This window comes from Ptiloglossa arizonensis, chromosome 3 (assembly GCF_051014685.1).
Source record: "Ptiloglossa arizonensis isolate GNS036 chromosome 3, iyPtiAriz1_principal, whole genome shotgun sequence".
In the NCBI taxonomy this organism is placed as follows: Eukaryota; Metazoa; Arthropoda; class Insecta; order Hymenoptera; family Colletidae; genus Ptiloglossa; species Ptiloglossa arizonensis.
Window position 1 is genome coordinate 15,702,460 of NC_135050.1, and position 23,535 is coordinate 15,725,994.

General features: G+C 46.5%; 1 protein-coding gene across 3 annotated transcripts in view; it reads left to right on the forward strand.

The window, feature by feature from the left end:
- Positions 1-23,535, forward strand: part of LOC143144453 (agrin) — a 772,831-nt gene that overhangs the window by 113,444 nt on the left and 635,852 nt on the right. Inside the window, exon 1 of one of the 3 annotated variants that reach the window (XM_076306869.1) lies at positions 20,779-20,885. The exons of the other annotated variants lie outside the window; for them this stretch is intronic. The gene's annotated coding sequence lies outside the window, so the exon portion shown is untranslated. Of the gene's footprint in view, positions 1-20,778; positions 20,886-23,535 lie in introns of those variants that run through there. 3 annotated transcript variants of the gene reach the window in all.

Here is a 23,535-nt window from a genome sequence, read left to right on the forward strand (position 1 = left end):
GCAGAGAAAAGGAAGAAAAAACCAACGCCGGAAACGCGCGTAGCAACGCGGAGATTTTTTCACCATCGACGACACGGCTGCCAGAGTCCTCCCGATCCTAAAAAATATACGTACCGTCCAGAACGACGGTCTCGTAAACTCGAGGGTTTCGATCGTGTCTTAAAAAGGAAGATTAACGCCAGAACTACCGACGGTGATACTGTTTGTATCAGATTATATACGTATCTTGAAATTGGATGGGGAAAGGGCAAATTAATTTACAAGTACTATTAGTTGTCGTAATGGTAAAAAATAGTTGTCTATTTCGATAATTGTTCACGAATATTCGTGGGCGACTTCATGGGCGAAGATACCGTTAATAATTAAGTAACTTTAAGAAGAAGTTCGAAACAGGTCAGATTGCTCCCTTTGATAGTTCTAGTGTTAAAACGTTTTAAGGAAGTTAAGGGAAGGACGAAGAAAAGAAAAGAATAAATATTGTAGGCAAAGACACCGTTAATAATTAAGTAATAATTTACTTAAATGGTAACATTAGTTATCCATTTCGATAATTGTTCACGAATATTGTGGGCGACGTTAATAATTAAGTAACTTTAAGAAGAAGTTCGAAATGGTTCAGATTGCTTCCTTTGATAGTTCTAGTGTTAAAACGTTCCAAGAAAGTTAAGAGAGAGTCGAGGAAAAGAAATGAATAAATATTGTAGGCAAAGACACTGTTAATAATTAAGTAACAATTTACTTAAATAGTAACATCAGTTGTCCATTTCGATAATTGTTCACGAATATTGAGGGCGACTTCATGAGCGAAGATACGGTTAATAATTAAGTAACTTTAAGAAGTTCGAAACAGGTCAGATTGATCCCTTTGATAGTTCTAGTGTTGAAACCCTCTAAGTAAGTTGCGGGTGGGCCGAGTAGAAGAAATAAATAAATAAATATATATATATATATCAAGGTGAACGTTTCGCGAGACCTCTCCACCCCCGATAACGCGTACGGTTTTATCTCGGTGGTCCAGCGGAGAAAAATATAATCAATGCTCTCGCGCTCTCCTTTATCCGCTTTCGCGGAAACCGCAGAATAAACGCCCCGTAGCGGGAGATCAGAGGCGAAAAGCGGAGCGCGAGCCGAGCCGAGCCGAGTTGTGCGGTACGTATGCGAAGACACGCCTCGCCTAGCGCCCGCGACCCTTTTCAACGCATCGTGAACCGAGGGTAGAAGAGTCCTCTCTCTCTCTCTCTCTCTCTCTCTCTATCTCTCTCTTTCTCTCCGTCTCTCTGTCTCTCTGTACGCATATTTCGCATACGCTGACTCGTGCACATTTTCCTATTTATCTCGCCGGTAGCGCTCGCGTTCTCGCGCGTACAGAGAGGACGAGAAGGGGACCGCGTAGGGGGGGGGGGGGCGAAGTGGGACGAGGGGGTGGGTTACATCGACTTACCCGGGGTGACATTCGACTTCGCCGAGTTTCCCGCGAGTCGACCTTACCGTCTCCCCTCCCCTCCACACCCGCCCGGAGGATCCCCGAAACGGATGACAAGACGAGTTTCGGAGGCCCCCGTAGGAGAGGTTTTGTTTGAAGAGCGAGTTACCTTTCCCCCTCGCCCTCCCCCTACTCACGGTAGAGCTCAAAGCGCCCCGTTTCCCATTGAGATGCCGATGAAATCTGACGACGCGCAAACTTCCCGGGCGATATTATGCATGGCCGACGTCGGAGGCGGAAGCTGCAATTCCACTTTTAAACCGCCCTCTCCTCCCCTCTAACGCCCCCCTCTTACTATTTTTCTCCCCCTACCGAGTACCGAGGACTAGCTACCGGCTCGACGATACGCCACGACTACAATTCCGAGTCGATCTCTTCCGCAATCGCGAACTTTCCACAGTTTACGCATCGTTCCTCCATCACCGCCCCCGGGGGCGGTGATCGCAGCGCGGGAAAACCCACGTGTTTCGGTTGCATCGGTTGGGTCCGTGGACTCTTTAATCGTCGAACGTCTCGATTGGTATTCGATTTTTGGAATTTTCTTTTTCGGTTCGCCGCGACCCCCGTCGATGCTGCTTACGCGGTTTTTCGATATCGAATCAAGAGAGGGGGGAACTTGAGTCGATACCGAGATACGTGATCGCGAAAGACTCGTGGCAAGGGAATTGGATCACGGGTGACTGAAATATATTTTCTTGAAAATATTCGGAACAAACCCTTACGTAATCTCTTGGAAAAGAACATTTAACCTTCACGAGGACAGTGAGAGTCGAGACTGTTTTGTGTTCATACGGATTCCAATAAAGATTGCACCGTGTGGAATCTTATACTCTTGTTCGTACCCATAGGTTACACCTTCAATGATGAATTAATGACGTTGGAGAGGTTTGGAAGGAATAATTGAAAAGAAGATCGACCGGTTAGATGAATAACCGTAATTGTATTTTATCTATGGTACAAGTACACATCTATGTTGCGATCGTGATGATGAAAAGTTGCACAAGTCTCTGTTGCACGATCTTCTGTACGATCGTGTTCGTTCAGGGTGTAAGACTCGTTCAGGATGGAGTCACGATTTCGAAATTGTAAATTGGGATGTCATTGGCCTCGATTACGCCCTGTCCTTTCCCGAAGTCAAGTTCTGACGCATTTGGGACCGCTCAATTCGTTCGTATTGTATTTAAATATTCCACGATAATCTCAGTAGTCGGATTCGAATGCCTCGTAGGTGGTTAAAAATGCGCATCGATTTTTTAAAAATTGCGCGAATATTAAATAACGAGTGCTTCGCGTATTTTCGTCCAATGGTTAACCGGAACGAGCACAGAGGAACACGATAAATCTTTCGACGAAAGTAATATTCTCCCCGAAACGAATAAAAGAGAATCTAAAAGAACATTAGGGATGTATGAAACGAGATCGTCGTGATAGCGGGTCGAGTGTCTTGTGTGTGTCTATGAGCAGCGTTCGATGTCGGTAAAATATCGGATATAAATAAAAGTCAGATTAGTGTATTTTTAACCTACGGTAGTTGTTACAACAGAGACCTCTGTACGAAGAATTTTTTCGCGCAAACGACTCAGTTAAAAGGTAAAATATTGTCGTTGGAGCGACAGTGAGCGAGTAAATGCTGATCGAAACGAACGAAGGCGTTACCATTACGTTTAAATAATGTACGCGGCTTTCAACGCGAAAAAACAAGCAATCCACTATAGTGGAAATCCGTTGATAAGAGGACCTAGTGGGAAAGCCGCTATACTGGCGTACAATGGCCGAAAGATTAAGTACCGACGATCGGTCCTGCGTTAAATCGAGTACCGCCATAAAAGACGACTTTTGCGTAGAGGTAAACGGGCTAAAATGTAACGCTTATCTTTCGATCGTGATAACGAAAAATCGGAAAGCCACGAAATTTCGCCGGATGCTTCGAGTGAATTTCGAACTATCGAGAACTGGAATACCGTACTCCAAGAATGTTCGTTTGGCAAGAGAAATAAGATCTTCCGGAGCTATTGAAATTTCCGTTTCGCTGCGATCTTGGGTGAAACGGAACACCTATTTAAACCCGTGTAAATCCATTTATTACCAGCGAAAGGTATACCTGTCCTGTACGTTATAATATTTCTGTACGAAATTAATTTTCTTGGTAATTACAACGGTGATTAAAATTCCATTCGACGAATGAGCAATCGCACGAAAGAACGAAAAGATATTAGAAAACATTTACATTCTTAGACGGGTACCCTGCCGCGTGCCAAAGTGTTGATAATCACGCGCAAACGTTTTACAACGACGCTTTAACACGACACAGAAACCAGAATCAAGCGGTGAACAGCAAAGTGGAGTTTTGCGCGAAATTTCACACTCGCACCGTTAAGATTTGAAAGATTGCTCGAAAGTTAACCAATCGAGGCTCGAACACCGAAAATGTTTTTCCCAACGTTCCCGATCGATCGACAACTCGCCAACTCGACTCTGCGATGTATCGCGAAACGATATCACGACTCCTCGGAACCATTGTCGCGGGATTTCAACGCACTCGCAGCTTCATTCGTTTAAAAAATCGGCGTTTTGCCTCGCTGTCCTCTATCGTTCTTCCTCGATATATTCAAACTCCTACGACGGTTACAAACACCGTATTACGCGATATTGAAGAGTGCTCGACGAACTCTCGCGGAGAGTAGCGCGTTCGACGTTACTGTGACTCGATTCATCGATCCATCGATCCCGGTCCTCGATCCTCGAACCGGTACCGTTACGTTTCGCGAAGTTTCACCGATACGAGTTCGTAGCGATGACGTCGAGGAGAGATCATCGTCGACGTCCATCGAACGACTCTATATTAATAATAGATAAAGTAAAAAGTACTGAGCGTTTTTTCTCTCTATTTCAACGATGAAATTAACAAAGTTAGAATTTTCGGATTTAGAACAAATATACGCCGTTTCGTTTGATAATTTTTGTACATTTTGAAGGCAATTTAATAATTTCGCGATCGAAGAAGTCCTCGTCCCTATTGGTAAAAAACTCGACCATCTCATTTTCGCAAGCCTCTCTTCGGGCCAGTTTTTCACCATCGAGAAAATCTTCACATCGAGCTTCTTCTTGAGACTAGCCTTGTGCAAATGGTTCCAAACGATTTTCTAGGCAATGGAATAAGTTTGCTCGCATGTCGGTCTGACGCGACGATGTCCATGATTTTATCAACATTTTCGACTAATTGGCCTACCAGAGCGTGTCTCATCTTCGACGTCCATACTATCCTAGAACGGAAGCGTTAGAACCACCGCTTTGCTGTTGCATTCGACACTGTATTAAGTCCATAAACGTCACAAATTTTGTTCGCCGCCTGGTCGCAGTGGTACTCGTACAACAAATTTTTGAAGGCTCGTACAACAATACCTATCGAAGCAGGTTTTGAGAGCTTGCGAGAAACGCAATCGGTGGTCAGTTTCCCTCTGGTGGCAAAAATTAGGTAGCGATGGCACACATTTGACGAAAAACGCTCGAAACTTGTTACTTCGGCCATTAATTTCGTTGGGTTCTCCCGATCGGAAATAAACCGGTTACGTTTGGTGGTACGGACGCGCGTGTGCAACCGGAGTGGCAGTGGGGGGAGGGTAGGTGCGGGGACGTTCAATCCGAAGCTAATGTGCCGATCGACATTTTGCCAGGGAGCCATCGACCATTAATTAACACCGTGGCTGGCTGATTAACATATTATCGCGGCAAGACAGCCGCCGGCGCAGGGTAGGAAAGCCGAGCCGCTTGTAAGCGCGGAAGCGGAGAGATTGCGCGGCTCCGGGGAGGGAGAATGGGGGGTAGGTTGCAGGAAGGAGGAAGTAGGGGACTGAATGCTGAGATTCAGCCTTTCAGAAACGAACAATAATGGCGCGGCGGTGGGTGAAGGGGTGGTACAGTGAGGAGGAGGTGGTGGTGGTGATGGTGGTGGTGGTGGTGGTGGTGGTGGTGCAGAGGCGGTTAGGAGGGTCGGGAGGCGGTGGAGGCAGCGCCGGAGAATCCCTCCAGGCACGTTCGACTATTAACCCCGCCGAGATTCGGAAACGCTCGGCGACTGAAACCACCGTCTCTACATCCAACCCCTTCTAGGACGTTTGAACGAGACTTCTACCCGGCCGCAGTGTCTCCGTAACAAGGGTGAACTCAATCCCCGAGCAGGCAGACACTATCTCCTCTCCCCCTCCCCTTTGTCTCTCTCCTCCGGTCCGTGTGCCTGAATCAGTTTTCCCGGGTGTTCTCTCTCTCTCTCTCTCTCTCTCTCTTTCTCTGTCTTCGTTTCGCTGCCCGAGTTTTGGTCTCTCTCTCTTTTTCTGACCCCCGACGGCAAACGTCGCGAAGTTGGCACGATTAAAACAAAATCGTCATCCCGTTGCCGGCGCCCCGTCACGGTTGCACGGCTCGCGGACGATTTACGAGCCGTCTCCGAGCACGTAGACGCGCGCCTAGACGATGGAAATTTCAATTTCTTCGTCCCGACTACTTTGGAAAAGGAGCGCTGCCGTGGACGTTATTTTCGACGGCTCGTCTTCGCGAGGATATTCCCCTCCGCCGAACCGTGTACAGGGTGGCCACGAAATATTGGTATACTCGGACAGGATGCGATTCCCGAGAGAACGTGGAAAACACTCGATACGATAGCGCCTCGTTCGGGGCTTGGGTTTTCAGGAGAATCGAGTTCGAAGTTCGAAGATCGAGTGGGATTCTTTTCGGGCGTTTTATTAATAGGTGATTCGGAGGCTGATGGTGTTTGTAAACGTTGACGTTGACAATCGAATCGTACGACCTCACCTTTTTTCTTTAGGAATAAACGAAAGTACTGTCGGTCTACGAAAAGAAGGCAGACGAGTGTTTCCATCTCCACTAGGGTTATCCAAGAAGGTGACAAAGATCGTCAGCGAGGAATAGTAGAGAACTAGTGGGTGTAACTGGAATGGAAGATCGAGTAGGATTTTTCGTGCGTTCTATTATAGGGTGATTTGTAGGCTGATGCTGTTTGTAAACGTTGATGTTGATAATCGAATCGTAGGACCTCATTTATTTTCTTGAGAAATTAAATAGAAGTACTGTCCGTCTACGAAAAGAAGACAGACGAGTGTTTCCATCCCCACTCCGATTATCCAAGACGGTGACGAAGATCGACAGCGACCAATAGGAGAGAGTCAGCGTAACTGGAGTGGGGCTGGAACATTCGTCTACCTTCTTCTCATGGACGGACAGTAGGTATTCAAAGTTTTTACATGACATATTGCTTTTGTTGTTAGAGAAAGTATCTCCATCTACCGGAATTGGTATTGTCCTTCGACACGAGAGTGTACCGTCACGTTTTACCAAACCGAATAGAAGTTTTTAAATAAAAATTTTGATTCACGAAGATTCATCGAAGAAATTTACAGAGATTCTATTCTACGCGTGTTAACTTCTTCGTGTTTGCACAATTTTGATCGAACACGGGTACTTACTGGTATTTTTTCAAACCATTGAACCCCGAGTAAACGCACGCGTACGTAACGATTTATTCATGTAAATACACGCGTAACTCTCCACGGAAATGCGACTCGTGAAATTCTACGCGGTGGAGAGACGAGGCTGTAACGAAATAAAATTCCAATATAATGTCTTCGAACTAAGTTAACCGATTGACCGTTAAATCGTGCGAACTCGAGCGATACGCCTAGTTCATCGCGTACGTGCGATGTTCCTCTTTACCTGGGTCTCGAGCGATATTAACGCGTACGAAACTCGCGCTGAAAAGCGTATCGCTCGATTCGGGTCGTCCGTGGAATTATACGAAAATAATCTACGGCCTAAAAAATGTAATCTAAAATTGTAGAGAGGGAGAGCGCGTAATCTAAAAGTTGACGATAAAAATTAAAACCGAACCGAGGATTCATTATCTCGACGTACACGCGAGTGTATTCGTTCGGTTTTAATTTTTAACGCTAGCTCGCGGAGTGCATTCCCCTCTATAATTTGATATCGCATTTTTCAGGTCGTGTACTATTTTCGTATAATTCCGAGGGCGACCCCAATTGGTCGATCGAAAACGTCGAAGCAAGAATAATCTTAATATTTCAGCAAATATCGCGAGTCGATCTCTATCGGTCCTATCGGCTTATTCTATCGAATTGCGACGATCGAACGATCTTACCGTTTATACGTGGCAATCGACACGTAGAATAAAACCGGTGGGAATCGACGAGAAAATGTGTGCACGGATGACAATAAAAATGTCACGAGACGGAAAGAAAAAATCGTAAAGATCGAAGACACATCGGAATCGGGTCTCTTTAACGCGAGGAGGGCGATCCTCCGTTCGTTCTCAACGATTCCAACGATAACCGAGCTCTTGAATAAATAAACGCGCTATGAAAGACTACCGTATTATCTCCGATCGTTCCACCGTGCCGATTTTTAAAAACCCCTGCAGAGAATACATTTGTTAAATGTAGCGCACGAGTATGTTAAATTTTCAGCTCAATTTTCTCGAAAATCGAATACGGAAAATTTCATTCCACGCGTCCGATTTATTTCTGTCCTGGACAATCGCAATTTTAACGCAATACCGGTGGTTCAAAACACAATCCCTGCGTTCAAACCGACCCGTAATTTAACCTTTTCTGCACAAATATCTCGAACAAAAATTCCATTATTTTATCCTATCTCTCTTAATTCCTAAAGAAAGTTGTAACCGATAAGGAATTTGAATCTCGGCAGACACGAAATCTTCGAAACTGTACATCCGATTTGCTACAAATTTTATAGAAATATTTTTTATAAACTTTGTAGAAAGATTTGTTTCATACGTTAATTACTCAATCTTCGACAAACGTTTACAGTCGTTTCTTTGGATAAAAATGATTGTTTTCTCTTCAAACTTTTACCATTTTTACAATCGTTAAAACTTTCGAAAAATCGTCCGCTACATTTTGGATAATACTCAACATTATCCAACATTTTTTTATTCCAAACCTTCCAGTTCTCGTCAAATGTATCGACCAACGAACAATGTTTCACCGGAAGGGGTATAACTTCGCCATTTCGTACGATTTTCACCTTCCCAAAATTCTCAAACAAAGCTAAAAGTTACATTTATATTCCCCAAGAAAGGTTACATTTTTCATTTTGTAACTACTTGAAAAAAAATTCGCAAAATTTCCTCCGTTCTTTCGCTTCTCAGAGTGGCGTCACTCCTTAAACCGTACCGGTCGAGGAATGGAAAATTCCCCGGGTCTGAGAAGACCCTCGCGTTGCATCGATAGTTAAACGCGCGTCGTCCATCGTTGCGGAGAGCGTCGAAGTTTCCCCGCGTGTAGATAGGGAACGATTACACGTCGCGATAAATAAATTACTTTAATGGATCCATGGCACGTAGTGTCGACGGGAAGATCGGGAGCACGATCTCCGAGACGGTTTTATTAATGATCCCGCGGCACTGGGTGTCGTATCGTTGTGTATTCATTTTTGCGTTCAACGACGGGGCCGCACGGTTTTCCCACCCGCGGCGTTAGATAAAAACTGGAACCACTGGGAAACAATTTATTATCAAGAGCAATGATACGCCGCGGGAATATCTTTACGACGTAGTAAATAGCAGTAGGTTCGCCGCGTAAACTGTCCCTTACGATGGCTTTTAAAGTGGATTTTTAATACGGTGGGTGTTCGCGTTATCGCGGGTCTCCTGTCCGGGGCACGAGCTGCCGGAAATTTTCTAATAATCTGCTTATCGTCGTTGCTTTACGAACTTTGCTCAACTCTCTCTCTCTCTGGTGGTAGGCAGCTAGGTATTGCTTCCGGATGCTCGCGTATTTTTGGTCAATATTCGAACCGTCTCCTCTGTACAACAATGCGGATGTTTTTATGCAGCAGCGGTATCCGCAGTGACCTAGAAAGATATCGAAAGATACGCGGGTTTTTTTTCTTTCTTTCTTTTTTTTTTTTATTTCGTCCGTGGTATCGCGGCGGTCGTTGAGAATTTACGCGAACGCTACGCGAGAAATCACGCGACCGATGCGACGCTACCGATCGAGAAAACGTTAACTCGTGAGGGTTGGTACTCGCGGATAGGGGACGATACTGGGGGAAGTTTTGGTGGTAAACTGAAGCGTCCGGGTCCAAGGATCGTTTCCGTAGGAGGACGTTATGGACTCGAAGCCCGCCATTGCCAATACCTATATTTCAGACTTAGGGTATTACGATGGTATTGCATGTACGACCGTGTTGCACCTAGCTACGCGTACCTGGGTACAGATATTTACCTATATGCGCATTCCTGGGTGTGTACGCGCACGGTAGGTTGGGAAGTTTAAGGAAGGTTACGGAGATTTCAACACGATAATGCTTCGCGGGCATCGAACCGGATGATGTTTTCAGTGCCGGTGTTGCGTGCGGGGATTACTTATCATACGGAGCGATAGCGCGGTGTTTCTAATTTTCTTTTCGTACGTGGATACACGTAATACGTGTATCCAAATATTCGACCGTTTCCTATTTAATCCTTCACGCTCGAAAGGCGACTCTCGGTCGTCATTGAATTCGGGGCGGCGACCAGCGTCACGGAGCACGCTGGAAAATTGAGAGTTTACCGTTCGAACGTTCGGTGTGTTGCAAAATGGTGAAATACACGCGAAATGTTGAAACGAAAGATTCGCGTTGAAATTACGCGTGATTTTTCTTTTCGTCGAGAAATTTCGTCGAGCGACCGGTTGTTCGTCCCGGGAGAATCTTCGAGGGCAAAGGGTCGATGTTGGTTCGGTTAGCGAGTTCGTATGCATTTGTCGAAAGTGAAACATTTAAGTTGCGTTTGGTAAATATTTATCGCAATTTAATCTACAACGTATTCTTCGACGTTATTAACCACTTCTTTTTAAAAAATGAATCGCTAGTGACAAAAAAAAAGGAGAAGATACTTTACCAAAACTCTTTGCAGTATCGTAATTTTAAGATAGCATAGGTTTAGAAAAACGTAGCTTTAAAACAGCACTTGGAGAGCAATGAGAAAGAGAGAGTAACAAAAGATAGAGTAGAGGTCGTAGCAGGCCCAACGAAAAATCGGGTAAGGGCTTTTCCTTTTTCCTGAAGGAAAAACAGTATTGAATGGAGGAGTGTCGAACCGAGAAGTGTCGAGGGAAGAATCGTGACGTTATGTACAGTTACCCAGTTATTGTCAAAGTATCCATTAACCGTAACTTAACAAATGCTACACCTTTTGTCATTTCGATCGCAGAATTGTTCAAGTCGTCCTCGTTGATGCAAAGAACGTTGAAACTCCATTTTCTCGAAAACCAAGCCCCGAACGAAAGAAAGTTATTCGGTATTCTTTCGTACACTTTGGCGAGAAATGAACCGATGCTCGCTTGCGCGTATCTTCCAGGAACGCATTGTACAACAAGCGACAGAAAACGCGTCAAACGTCAGAGCCACCGACGTGTCAACTATGACCACAAAATGGTCCTAGACGCCAGTCGCCAGCCATCGAGTGTCCGATCAAAAGCAGCCCTTAACCGCTTAACGGCTGTGGCCGAGTTTACTCGGGCGACGTAATCGTTGGATAATCGAGCGAAACAGCGCGTGTATCGACTGAGATAATAAACGGCGCTACAAAAGGTGGAACATAAACCGCGGTGGAGGAATTTTTCGATACACCTTCTCCTCGAGCGTCTCGGACAACGAGACGGAGGACGAAGACACGTTGCGCGTTCTTCGCATCGATTGGAAAGAAAGAAAAATTGAAAAAAAAAAAGAAGAAACGGTCAACGTTGACGATCGACGACCAAGGCGTTCGCGACTCGATGCCCTTTACCTCTCGACCCTATTAGCGCGGTACGGGCGGTGGAACAGGACCCGTGTAACTCGAGTAGAAACGTTTCCGCGGCGCGGTGTCGGGCGTTTCGAAACTTCTGAACGAAGCATTGTACGGGAATACATATTTCGAGGTCGTTGCTTTTCCCCTTCTATTCACTTTTCCCCGCCGCGGACTGGCAGCGTGTCACACTTCTGCGCGAGGTTATGCACAGAGTTCGGCTAAGTTGGAATTTACTGTACGTTTACGCGAACGATGGCGCACCTGGTCGCGGTGTCGCGCGCGCTCCTACGGGGACCAAGGAGGGAAACGATGGAGCGACTCGTTGGAGAACACGGGAGAGACAGAGACGCGGAAACGAGGGAGAGCGGAATTCGAGCGAGAGAGTGAGTAAAGGAGACCGAGAACGAGAGAACGAGAGAACGAGAGAGGACGAATAAGAGAGAGAGTGAGAGCAAAAGGGAACGAGAGGACGAGAGAGAAGGAATAAGAGAGAGAGTGAGAGCAAAAGGGAACGAGAGAACGAGAGAGGACGAATAAGAGAGAGAGTGAGAGCAAAAGGGGACGAGAGGACGAGAGAGGACGAATAAGAGAGAGAGTGAGAGCAAAAGGGAACGAGAGGACGAGAGAGGACGAATAAGAGAGAGAGTGAGAGCAAAAGGGAACGAGAGGACGAGAGAGAAGGAATAAGAGAGAGAGTGAGAGCAAAAGGGAAGAAGACAACGAAAGAAATCCAATAAGAGAGAGAGTGAGAGCAAAAGGGGACGAGAGGACGAGAGAGAACGAATAAGAGAGAGAGTGAGAGCAAAAGGGAACGATAGAGCGAGCAAGGGAGAGCGAAAGCAACGGGGAACGAATGAGCGAATAAGAGAGAGTGAAACCAAGAGAGAAAGAGAGAACGAGAGCTAGAGAGACAGAGAGAGGCAGATAGAGAAATAGAAGAGAGAGAGGGTAAATCGGATCGCCAGCGGGGTATGTAGGCTAGTTGGTAAAGGCAAACCCGAACAATTTACCGTAATAATCCGATAACTGATAATATTGGCAATTTGGCCGTGGCTAAACGGATCTCGCGGCGTAGCACTGCGTGCGTTATCTCGATTATTGTTATTGTTCGTACTCAATGACCACCGTAACGCGCGTGTCAACGCGGAGATCGCGCACGTTACGATTACCTACTCGGCGGTGGGACGTCGCGCGATGCGAGGATCATTTTTCGGCGAGAGGAGCACCGTACGAACGGATGAAAAGGATCGGAAGAATTTAAGGACACGTTACAAAGGGGTACATTGCACGTACACGGGACTGGAATCGATAACTGCCTGTACTTATCGCCGAATCTCGTCTCCTTTACGTTACCACCGATCCATCCGACGAGTACATCGTACGTAGGAACTGAAATCGGTAACTGCGGTTTCTTATCGTCGAATCTCGTCTCCTTTGCGCTACTAGCGATACGACGCGTCTCTCGTTACTTTTTTTTCTTCATTTGTTTCTATTCAATTTTTGTTTCGCAACGACGCAAAACATTCGAGGGGAAAAAAACGGAGTTTTTTGTTCTTTCATATTTATTGTTCCACCCCCATTCTCGTCACAAACTACCGTCAAGTATCTCGTTACGTGACACGTCTTCGACGCAATAGATTGGATTTTGTTCGGTTAAATTTGCCTCGTTTAACACTCCGAGCGTAACTACGTTCGACCGTGCACTCTTTGGATTAAAAATGTTCCCGAGCATGCAACTCGTGTTTTTAACTGTACCGTGCAACGAGAAGAATACACAGAGCATCCAGTTGCAGCTATCGTGATAACATTAATCGCGGGAAAACGGTACGGAGACGATGGGTCGAGAAAAACCCGAGTGGAGGACCAAACCGGAAGTTGAGGACCAAATCGGAAGTCGGGGACCAAACCTGAAGTATCACAGTATTATTATTTACGTATCGTCGTACCATCGTATTATACGATACAATTGCCGATCGAGGAATAACTATATGAAACGCGATGAAAGTTTTTCAATGACAACGGACGAATTAAAGTTCACCCCATTGACGATCCAAAGCAGATTGCTACCGTATAAAATTGTGATAATTGTAATCTGGATCCGCAGAAACCGGTTACTACTGTGCGTTCTGCCAAGAAACGTAACACAGATATCGTACAACGTTCCCGCGATAAATCTCTCGGGACGATAACTTCGAGTCCATGGTTCGTTAGCAACGAAACACTGCACAGGGGCCTGCATATGAAACGCGTTCGGTATTACGTTAAATCAATTTGCGGAATCGCACAATCGTGGACTCCAAAGTCGTCCCAACGAACCGGCGAACAAACTCGCCGACGACGAAGACTGCGTAAGAAGACTCGAGAGACCCGAACTTAATGACCCGATAAAGGACTAATAACCCGAAAGCCTTGAACCGATAAGAGGCCACCGACGAGGGTCTCCTTTCACGAGCTACATTGTATCTACTTAATCGATCGAATCGTCGAAGAATGTGCACACGGTTGTTGTATACAATAATATACAAGGCGTTCGAGAAACAAGTATTCGTATCTCGGGTGATGAATCCACGCGTCGAATAAACGCATCTCTTAGCGTCGAGTTTCGCACTCGTTCGAAAATGCCGGGTGTTCGCAACTCGTAAAATATGGAATACACGACGCATGTTCGTAAGACGTTTTTGTTACTTACTTTGATATTTCTGGAACGTTCTAAATGTAAAAAATTATACCATTATTCAATATTAACAGAAACGGGTTAGAAGTGGTCCGATCCACCCACGCGAATCCCGCCTCGTCTGATCAATTCGTCACTTTCTACTCGCGTAACCGAGTCAGAGATCGCCGCCGACACGGTACACGTAGCGTTAGCGTACGATCGTGCGATAACGGAACGTTAAATGAAACCGATTACGAAACGAGAAACACGAAGAACAATGAGCCACGGTGCCGCGATCGCGCGATAATCTCGACGATCTTGGTACAATGTTCGAATACCGGCAATCGCTTGTGTTACAAGATCGGATAATCTATCGTTCCATTGATATCGATCTACAGTGTGTACTGTGCACAGCTCGCAAGAGGTCATCCGGAAGGACACGGAAACAGGCTGTACACCCGAGTGTACCCTTTTTCTTCGTTTTTACGGTTTGGATGAATTTTTACAATTGCACGACTCATCGTACGAGTCTGTAACCAGTTATACCCGTATTCTTTTCGTATGACTTCTCGCGAATCGTGCACAGTACATTTCGCATCCACGAGGAGTAACCTCAAGGAATCACATCTGTGCATCTGGTGTGCTCCTTTTCTTAATTTTCCACAATTTTGAACAATCTACCACGACCCATCTTTACGATCACATCGAAGAAAATGGATCCACGACCAACAAGACCCGCGTTCCTTTCAAATGACTTCTCGCGATTCGCGCACAGTACATCCCACCGTTCCGCGTTTCTTCCAGGCATCGTGTATAGTATTCGTAAATTCCGTCGAAGCTGGTCTTCGCGAGTACACGAGGCGCACCGTGGCTTCGTTAGGGATTTACGAATTGCCGGTTCGCATGCAAAAATTCATTAGAACGCGTCAGACGACTGGTGTTATCCTAACGGTGCGCGATGGAGGCGATAACGCGAGGCCAGGTGGCGCGTGAGCGTTACGCCGCCCCGTGGCTCGAAATAATCGCGAGAACTCGTCGCTCGAGCTTTAATTCCACGTCAAAGCGGCACGAACACGGACGAATCGCAACTCGGAAGAATCTCGAGTAGACGCGCGCGACGGAACGCGCTAACTCGCTCGGTTGCTCGCTAGCTCGTACGCTCGCGGAGTTTCCAGGAAGTGGTTACGGGGTGATTGATTTCCCACATCGAATCGTCGACACGGACTCGGGGAGCGCCGCGACGAGAGACGCCGAGAGAGTGAGAGAAGGAGAGAGAGTGTGTGTGCGTGTGTGTGTGAGAGAGAGAGAGAGGGGTGGATGGTTGAAGGTGAAACGGAGAACGGAACTGAGATTCCGTGGGTTACCCGCGGAAAACCGTCGACTACGTTGAGAACAACGATTCGATTGATTTATCGCGGTTGACGTTAATTAATTGGTGGCGACGCTCGCGCATCCCGACTTCGTTTCGCGGTATTGTGCGCGGTTACGTTACATCCACGGATTTCGTAATATCGTCGGCCGTACGGGGTCGTTTCTCCCGTTCGTGGAGCGTTTCGTTTTTCATCGTCTCGTTCGTCACGCGTCCTCGAGGCGCGTGAAGTATCAGTTCCCGCGGATTGATTCTCGCCCGTTTTCAAAATAAATTCAACGTTCATTCATTCGCACAACCGTTCGATCGTACTTGGAAAGAATTTTTCAACGCTCGTGGGTTTTCGTTGGTAAAATCTTCTCGCGGAAACAATACGGCGAATCGACGATTATTAACCTACGCCAGCTCGCAGTCGAGTATTTTCCCCGAAGTGATGGCTGAAAGTCGATTTCAAAAATTTCAAGCCATACGTTTACGTCGATCTGTGTAGCTGAATGTACGAAAAGCGGTACAGGAATTTCTTTTTTGTTTATCTCGCGGTAAACGAGATACTCCCTTAACTATTCTCCGAAATATCGTTGGTCGATTAATCGTTCTTGCGTGTTGTACAAAAATACAAAAATTGTATCAATTTACTTTGCAGTGCGTTGCGTTGTACTGTTGGAAACCGGCTCGAAATTACATCTGCTCGCATATTTGGTCAGTGGACAGGTGTAATTCTACGAAGAAACGGGTATTTACCTGGACATCGGAAACATCGAGGGTTTTTGCGGGGAAAATTATAAATCTAAACTTTTTCCTTCCTTTACCGAGCAATTCTATAAGGGTTTCTTTTTTAACGCGTTATTCTACTTTGACCGAAAAACGTGTCCCGGATTGGAATACAGGTATCGATAGGGTGACTATCCGAACGCTCGTCAAACGTGTAATAACAACGTGTAAATGTTGACTAAGTGTCTAAAATGACAATTAAAATCGTTCTTTATGCCTTTCTTACGATTCGAGTGAAATTACCAGTATATACCTTGCACTCGATATTATATTACTATTGTATATATTATACCTAAAATAGTAGCTTCTAATAAAATAGTAGTTCCCGATAGCAGTTATTTTACGCAACATTTTAAGTTAAATATTGTTAATTTGGAAACCTACCACTTCTGTAACGCGTTAAACCTCCGAGACGAGCGTCCATGGCACGGATAGTTGAAATATTTAAATTACCGATGCAAAAAAGTTTTTAAAGTCGCCAGCGGCTCCTTCGGCACTCACTCGGTGCAAGTAGGTGAAAACGGTGAATCCCCGAAGGAAGAGAATCCTTCCAGCAGGACCAATGTTCGGTATCTGTGTTTCGCGTACTTCGATCGGACACGATAGGGTATTTGCAAGCTACGTGGCCAATACTTTTGGTTCTTTCCCAAAGGACCAACGAACGACGATTAATTTTTCCATATTTATTTTTACATTTATTTCTACATTTACTTCTGTATTTATTTCATACGTATTCAACGCTTGGACGAGTGTGCAGAGCCCTTGGATTCTAATTCGAACGTTCGAGGTCGAGCCGTTCGGGGTTCGACACGAAATCTAAAAACGGACCAAGGTCGGACGATTCTTGAAACGACGAATATTGTAGGTATGAAATAAATATCGGTACGACTGGGTGTGGATGAAATGTGGGACAGAGCGAAAGGCATCGAGCGGATATTTATAGTTTACGGTACGATATCGTTTTCGAGAGTGTGCATGGATCATTGGGAACGCGTTTGGAATTTTCAGGCTAAAGGAGACCAACGTGTCGATCGAAGAAAGGGCTTTTTTAAACGTGGACGAGTCTCGGTCAGAATGTCGAGACGTGTGGATTGTAGAACGAGAATCTCGTTCTTGAACACACTTTACGTTATCATTACCATCAAAGAGGTGTATTGTCGTTAACCTGCCCGAATGTTCAACGTTCTTCCACAATATTCGCGCGTATTTCTTTTCTTTCTGTCCATTGTAAGAAAAGAACACGTAGATAAACCTGAGTTTTGTTTCTGCGATGATTTTCACCACGATTTCTATTCGAATATTATCGAACGATCAGCCAACGGTACATTGGTATTTCTTTTTCACCGGGAAAATAAATTTCGCGCGGAAAGAACGCTAGTTAGCGGTGATACGAAATGATTTCCATCGCTTCTGGCTACAAAGGGATTATGTTCCTCCGGTATATTAAAAGGGCACGACGACAGGGGAGAAACGACGCGACAATCAGCGGGAAAGTTTCCGAGTTAGCGACCGACCACGCGGTTATAATTCCTTCCATTTTAGCGAAGGAAAGTAACCATGGTAGAGGTAACTCGTTTTCTCTCGTAGAATGGCCATGTATGGCTAACCATCGTCCCGAAAATGTTAATCGAAGCAATTTGGAAAAATCTTCACCTGTTCTTTGACAATTATCGAAAGAAAAATTTCTTGCTCGGAGAAAAATTGATTGCATTGCGAAAAATTCAGGGATCGAAATTTTACCAGCGCTGATCGTTTACTCCGTTGGTAGACATCAAAGGGATGTTTCTCTCGAATATAGAAGATTCAACTATAGGGAAAAGATGACGCGAAAATCAACGAGAATTACTACCCTACGAATGTATTATACCCGATAAAGAAGTATTTCCAAATTTTACTTATTTTTTCCATAACTGGTTCGTTGTACACGGTAATAATTCCGGTTACGATTGCTGTTTACGTGAAACTATGTCGAATTTCGTTAAAATCGTCGAGGGTTAACCCTCCCCTTGTCAGAGGAGCTGAACGTAAATGCCCTCGAATCTACGCAAAGACCACCACGGTCCGATGTATCGACCCACTGGCAGTAAAAGGGTTAAAAAACATTGCAGGATGATTCGCGGACCCCTGGTTAACGATGCGATTACGCTCCTTCGGCTTCGTTAAGAAATTAATTATGTTAAAAACAATACACTTTCGTCGCGAGCGGTAGCAGCGTACCGCCAAACCCAATCGATAACCAATCGTCCTGATGTAATTTTTGGCGATTTTTTCTATTACGGTTCTATCGGGTTTCTCGCTCGATTAAATACAGAGTGGGTGGAAAATCGCGGTTCGACCGATCAAGGGGTAATTCTACGTAAAAAAGTAAGGAAAAAAGGCGGTGTACAGTTTTTACAACCGAGCCTTCCCTTTCGAGAAAATTGAATTCGAAGTTCGTTCGACGCGGTGCACTTGTCGCGTATTCTGTTACCATTTGTCTTTGTCCGTTGCGTTCGTAAAAATGAATAACGACAGGACGCTGCAGAAAGTGTCCACGGTGGTTCGACAGATATTGTAATTTATCAGACGACGTAACGGTTTCGTTTCGTTCGTTGCAAATTATCGTGTTACGACCACGTATTCTGATCGAGTGTCGACGCGTAATTCGGTCCGAGAGCTTGCACACTTAACGCTTCTACGACTGGTACCAACTGAAAGACGACACGTAGCAATTCGTTTCGGTTGTCTTTAATACCTCGAGCACAGTCATCCACGCACCGGGACATTTCGAACGGTACTGGTTAAATTGGTGATTTAAAACGCAACGAACGCACTTCGAATTCGTTTTTCTCTCGAGAACGGAGCCTCGCGCGAAAAGCTTCCACACCACGTTCTCCCCTTACTTTTCAACGTAGAATTGTCGCCTAACGATTTTCCAAGCATCGTGTACCATCGAACGATCATTCGACCCGTGGAATCGTTGTCGCGAGTGCAGAGTTTCGGCCAGTGTGTCGTAATCTCCACAATCCATCCCCCAGATGGTCCACCTCACCGTCGGATCGTCTCGTGGTCCGAATCGATGGAAAATTTCCCAGTCGTCTCTGTAACGAAAATTTCGCGTAGAATCGTTGGTCCCCCCATCGCTAAGCACAGAAAGCACGCGCGCGACCGGCCCGCGCGGCGCGTTAATACTCTAATCGATTAGAGTGGTTTCCAGTTCCACTCTTTCCAGTCGGTACCGCGGTCGTAAGTTACATCGCGGAACTTCCGACTCATCGCCATAGGAGCGCGAAACGGTCGTTGGGCGCGAGGGTCCGTTACTCCCACCCCCGGGGTTCGCGCGGTCGTACGTAAAGAGAAGATTAAAAAGATACCGGTCTAAAGGGGGGAGGGTGCGGTGGTCGGATGGAACGGGGGCGAGTTACCCGTTTCTTTTTTTTTTCTTCTTCTTCTCTCCCCCTTCTGCTCCTCTACCACCACCTCCTCCTCCTCGTCCTCCCTCTGCTGTATCTATTTCACCTGCACAAGCAGCGCAGGAGTAGCGAGTGTCGGGCATAAAGTAGAAGGAAGACTCTCGGTCGGTCGGGGGGGCGATATTCACCTGGCGCAGGCGCGGAGTCCCTCCATCCCTCCCCGTGGTCCGTTGGTGCCCTCTTCGCCCCGAGCCACCCCTGGCCGCCTATGGGGAAACCGAAGGAGACGGCCGGATTCGTTGAACGGAGAGGAGTCGAGGCGAGTTTCGGGTTTGGGGTCGGCCGACAATCGAACCGTGCTTCAGTCGGCCGGCGAACTCGCGTGCCGTGCCATCGTCCCGGTGACGTTCCTCGTCGTCGATACGGCAGAACGCATCCGGACCTCTCGGGGGGTTTGCGACGATGCGAACGTCCCCGCGACGCCGAGGACGCACGTTTCCCGACGCGAGTCACGGGCTACGCGGATCCCGGAACGCGGAACGCGCGGCATAATCGTTCGTCGTTCATCGAGCGGGTAAACGCGTTCCGTGACGGGACGCGCGTCTCGTACGCGAACCTCTAAACGGAACGTCCGTTCTCCGTGTACACGCGTGTCCGCGCACGGATCGCGAGGACGTCGAACCGGAACCACGAGCAACCAAGACTCGCACGTTGGATTATAAAACTTGACAGTGAACGAGTGTACTCGAGCCCCGTGCTGGCGTCCTACGGAGTGTTCGGTGTGTAGTGCGTACAACGGAGAAGCCTTACCCCTTCGAAACGATCGGTCAGGACACGACGAGCTACGCTCCGCGATCGAGGATACCCGCTCCGGATTCTTTCGCGTCGTTCGAAACGTACCGCGTGGAACCTGGCGAAAATTTTTGCCACGGCAGCTAACGGACCACGATCGCGAGTCCATCGAGGGACTCTCTCGACCTGCTTGCGCGCCAGGACGCTGAAGAATCAACGATTCGGGACCGATAATCGTCTCGCCGCGAACCTCGAGCGCGGGCATATCGTCGTCGTCGTATCGCGAATGTACTCGTGTCTCCGCGTGGACGCTCCGATCGCTCGGATTTTACGCGCGTTCTACGAAATCCACGAGCTAACGAAATCAACCGGCTCGAGCGAGTATAGAGCGAGCCTGAAAATTAACGAGTCGAAATTATTCAGCTCGCGAAATTATCGAGCACTTCACGAAATTGTCGAGCTTTCACCTTCGTTCCGCGATCTTCAAAGTGCGATCCCGTTGGTAACCGGGAACGGAAGATCACAGAAGAGGACGGAGAACGGGTGTTAATTAAAGAGCAGGAGCGACCGGATGGAAACGAACGGCCACGGCCCGACAGGTAAATATTTACCGACGCCGCGGCCACCCCGCGATCCCAATTTCGTGCCGCGCGTTTTTCTCACACCCTCCCGATGTGTCTCTACGCGTCGCGACGTCGTCTATCGCCGCCTACGAGAATTCTTGTCGGGCGGAAACGGTCCTCGCGAGATCTCGACCGATTCGTTTTTTCTTTACGCGAGAGAAACTCCCTTGGAACATTTTTTCCGGAAGATCGATTCTTTGCGAAATTACCCCGGAAAGTTTTTTTTTTCGAAAGATCGATTCTTCTGGAAATTGCTCCGAAATGTTTTTTTCTTCGAAAGAATGATTCTTGTCCCTCCTAGGAGGTCCATCCAGAGAGGTTCTCGTCGGATTTATTTCTTCCGCGAGAGGAATCCCAGTATGAAGATTTTCTTTCGAAAGATCGATTCTTTTGAAAATTCCTCCGAAATGTTTCTTGTTTTTCGAAAGAACCATTCTTCACCCTCTTAGGTGGTCCATCCAGAGAGGTTCTCGTCGGATTTATTTCTTCCGCGAGAGGAATCCCTGTACAAAGATTTTCTTTCGAAAGATCGATTCTTTTGAAAATTCCTCCGAAATTTTTTGTTTTTCGAAAGAACCATTCTTCACCCTCTTAGGTGGTCCATCCAGAGAGGTTCTCGTCGGATTTATTTCTTCCGCGAGAGGAATCCCTGTATAAAGATTTTCTTTCGAAAGATCGATTCTTTTGAAAATTCCTCCGAAATTTTTTGTTTTTCGAAAGAACCATTCTTCACCCTCTTAGGTGGTCCATCCAGAGAGGTTCTCGTCGGATTTATTTCTTCCGCGAGAGGAATCCCTCTATGAAGATTTTCTTTCGAAAGATCGATTCTTCTGAAAATTCCTCCGAAATGTTTTTTTTTCTTTTTTTTTCGAAAGAAGAATTCGTTTCTCTCCTAGAGGGTCCATCGAGGGAGGTTCTCGTCGGTTTAAACACCGGTGAATTTTTGCAGCGATGTACGTTCACGAGTCCCGTGATCGTTTCCTTTCGCGCGAAATTGGACCCTCGATCTGTCGCACTCGTCCTTTCGTCTTCCCGGAAAGACGTCGTTTATTTCTGTCTTTCGTCCTTTGAGCTCTCGAGCTCCCGAAACGAGTTCACCTGTACACGCCGGGACGAGTCGAAAGCTCGCGTCTGGATTTCTTCGGCGCGACAGAAGCCGATTTTTAGCCGAGTTCTTGGAACTATTTCCTCCAAAGGGCGAACGGGATTCGCGCGAACGCGTGGAGACACACGGACTTTTTGAGGAGAATTTTTTTCGCTTCACGGCGAAAAGTTACGATCGAAACGATTGAATTTTTAACGACACCGTAGCTACGAAACGATCCTCTTGGCGAAATTCGTCGATCGAACGACGAATCGAATAAGTGCACGTTGATCTTTCGAGAAGATTCGAAAGACGTTTTCCAAGATGAGTCGGTAGCTTCTCGAACAGTGAATTTCGCGCGAAGCTTGCCTGACGAACCTTCGCCGAGGGCTTCATCGAGAACCTAGGGCGCAACTGTTCCGGGAAACCACCTGTTTTACCAAAGAATTTCTTTCAAATCTTCTCGAGAAACGTATACTTCAACTGTCGATCGAAGTAGAATACAGTAGAGTGTGTATCCACGGTTCGATCGTCCCGAAATGTACGATATTTATTCATCCGTAACGATTGTAAGGTTCAGATACATGAAGGTTGATGTGCGTTCAAAGTAGAAAAATCTTCTTTTACAATATTTATTCGTCGTTACCGATAACGGTCGAACGTTCGAATCCAAAAATTGGACGAGAAACCTAAAGAGTAAAACGATTCCAAAGTGTTCGCGAAATTTCGAGAAGTTTATCGCGTCGTTTTCAGCCGGCTGGGGAATACCGACGTCGCGATACATTCACCTGTTTCGATCCTTTTCGAATTCTCCTCGCAACACTGTGCGCCAAAACTGGCGATTTTTCGATTCAAATTATCGACTCGCGTTTCGCTCGCAGTGCGCTCCCTCGATTGGCGTATTTTTCCAACGGGGAACAACGATCGGACCCAACGGTGATATACTTAAAAAAGTGGAGCACTCTATTGTAGAGCGAACGAAAATACAGTCGCGGATTAAAGAGGGCACGATACCACGCGTAAGTAGAATGTGCAGAGAGGAGCACCGACTCGTTTTGCTTTACGCAGCCCGGCTATAACGTCTGACCCAATATGCTCGCACGGAAGGTTTATTTTCTCCCCAGAATACTCCGGGGTTAACGCGTTCCCGTTTTCGAGCTCGACAAATAAAACTGCAAAACACGAGTACACCGCAGGGATAATAGTGCGTATCGTTCGAAAAAGAAGCGCTACTCGTTGCTGCGAAAAATCGATGAAACTTTCCGCTGGTTCGAGTTTGCGATTCGCGCTAACGTTGTTCCAACAGACGTTAATGCCTTTAATCGTCCCGAAACCGTCCGAATGCAAAGACAAGATCGCTTAATCGCGAAGCTTCCATCGACACCCACTAGCGGTTACTTTATGTCCCAGTTTCGATCGGCTCGTTCGCTCGTTGTAAATAAATCGTCGAAATTGTTCCCCGTACCGTACGATCGTCGAGGATTAAAACGCGTTTCGTCACGTTGTTGTCCATGCACCGATTTCATGACTCGTTAATACCGC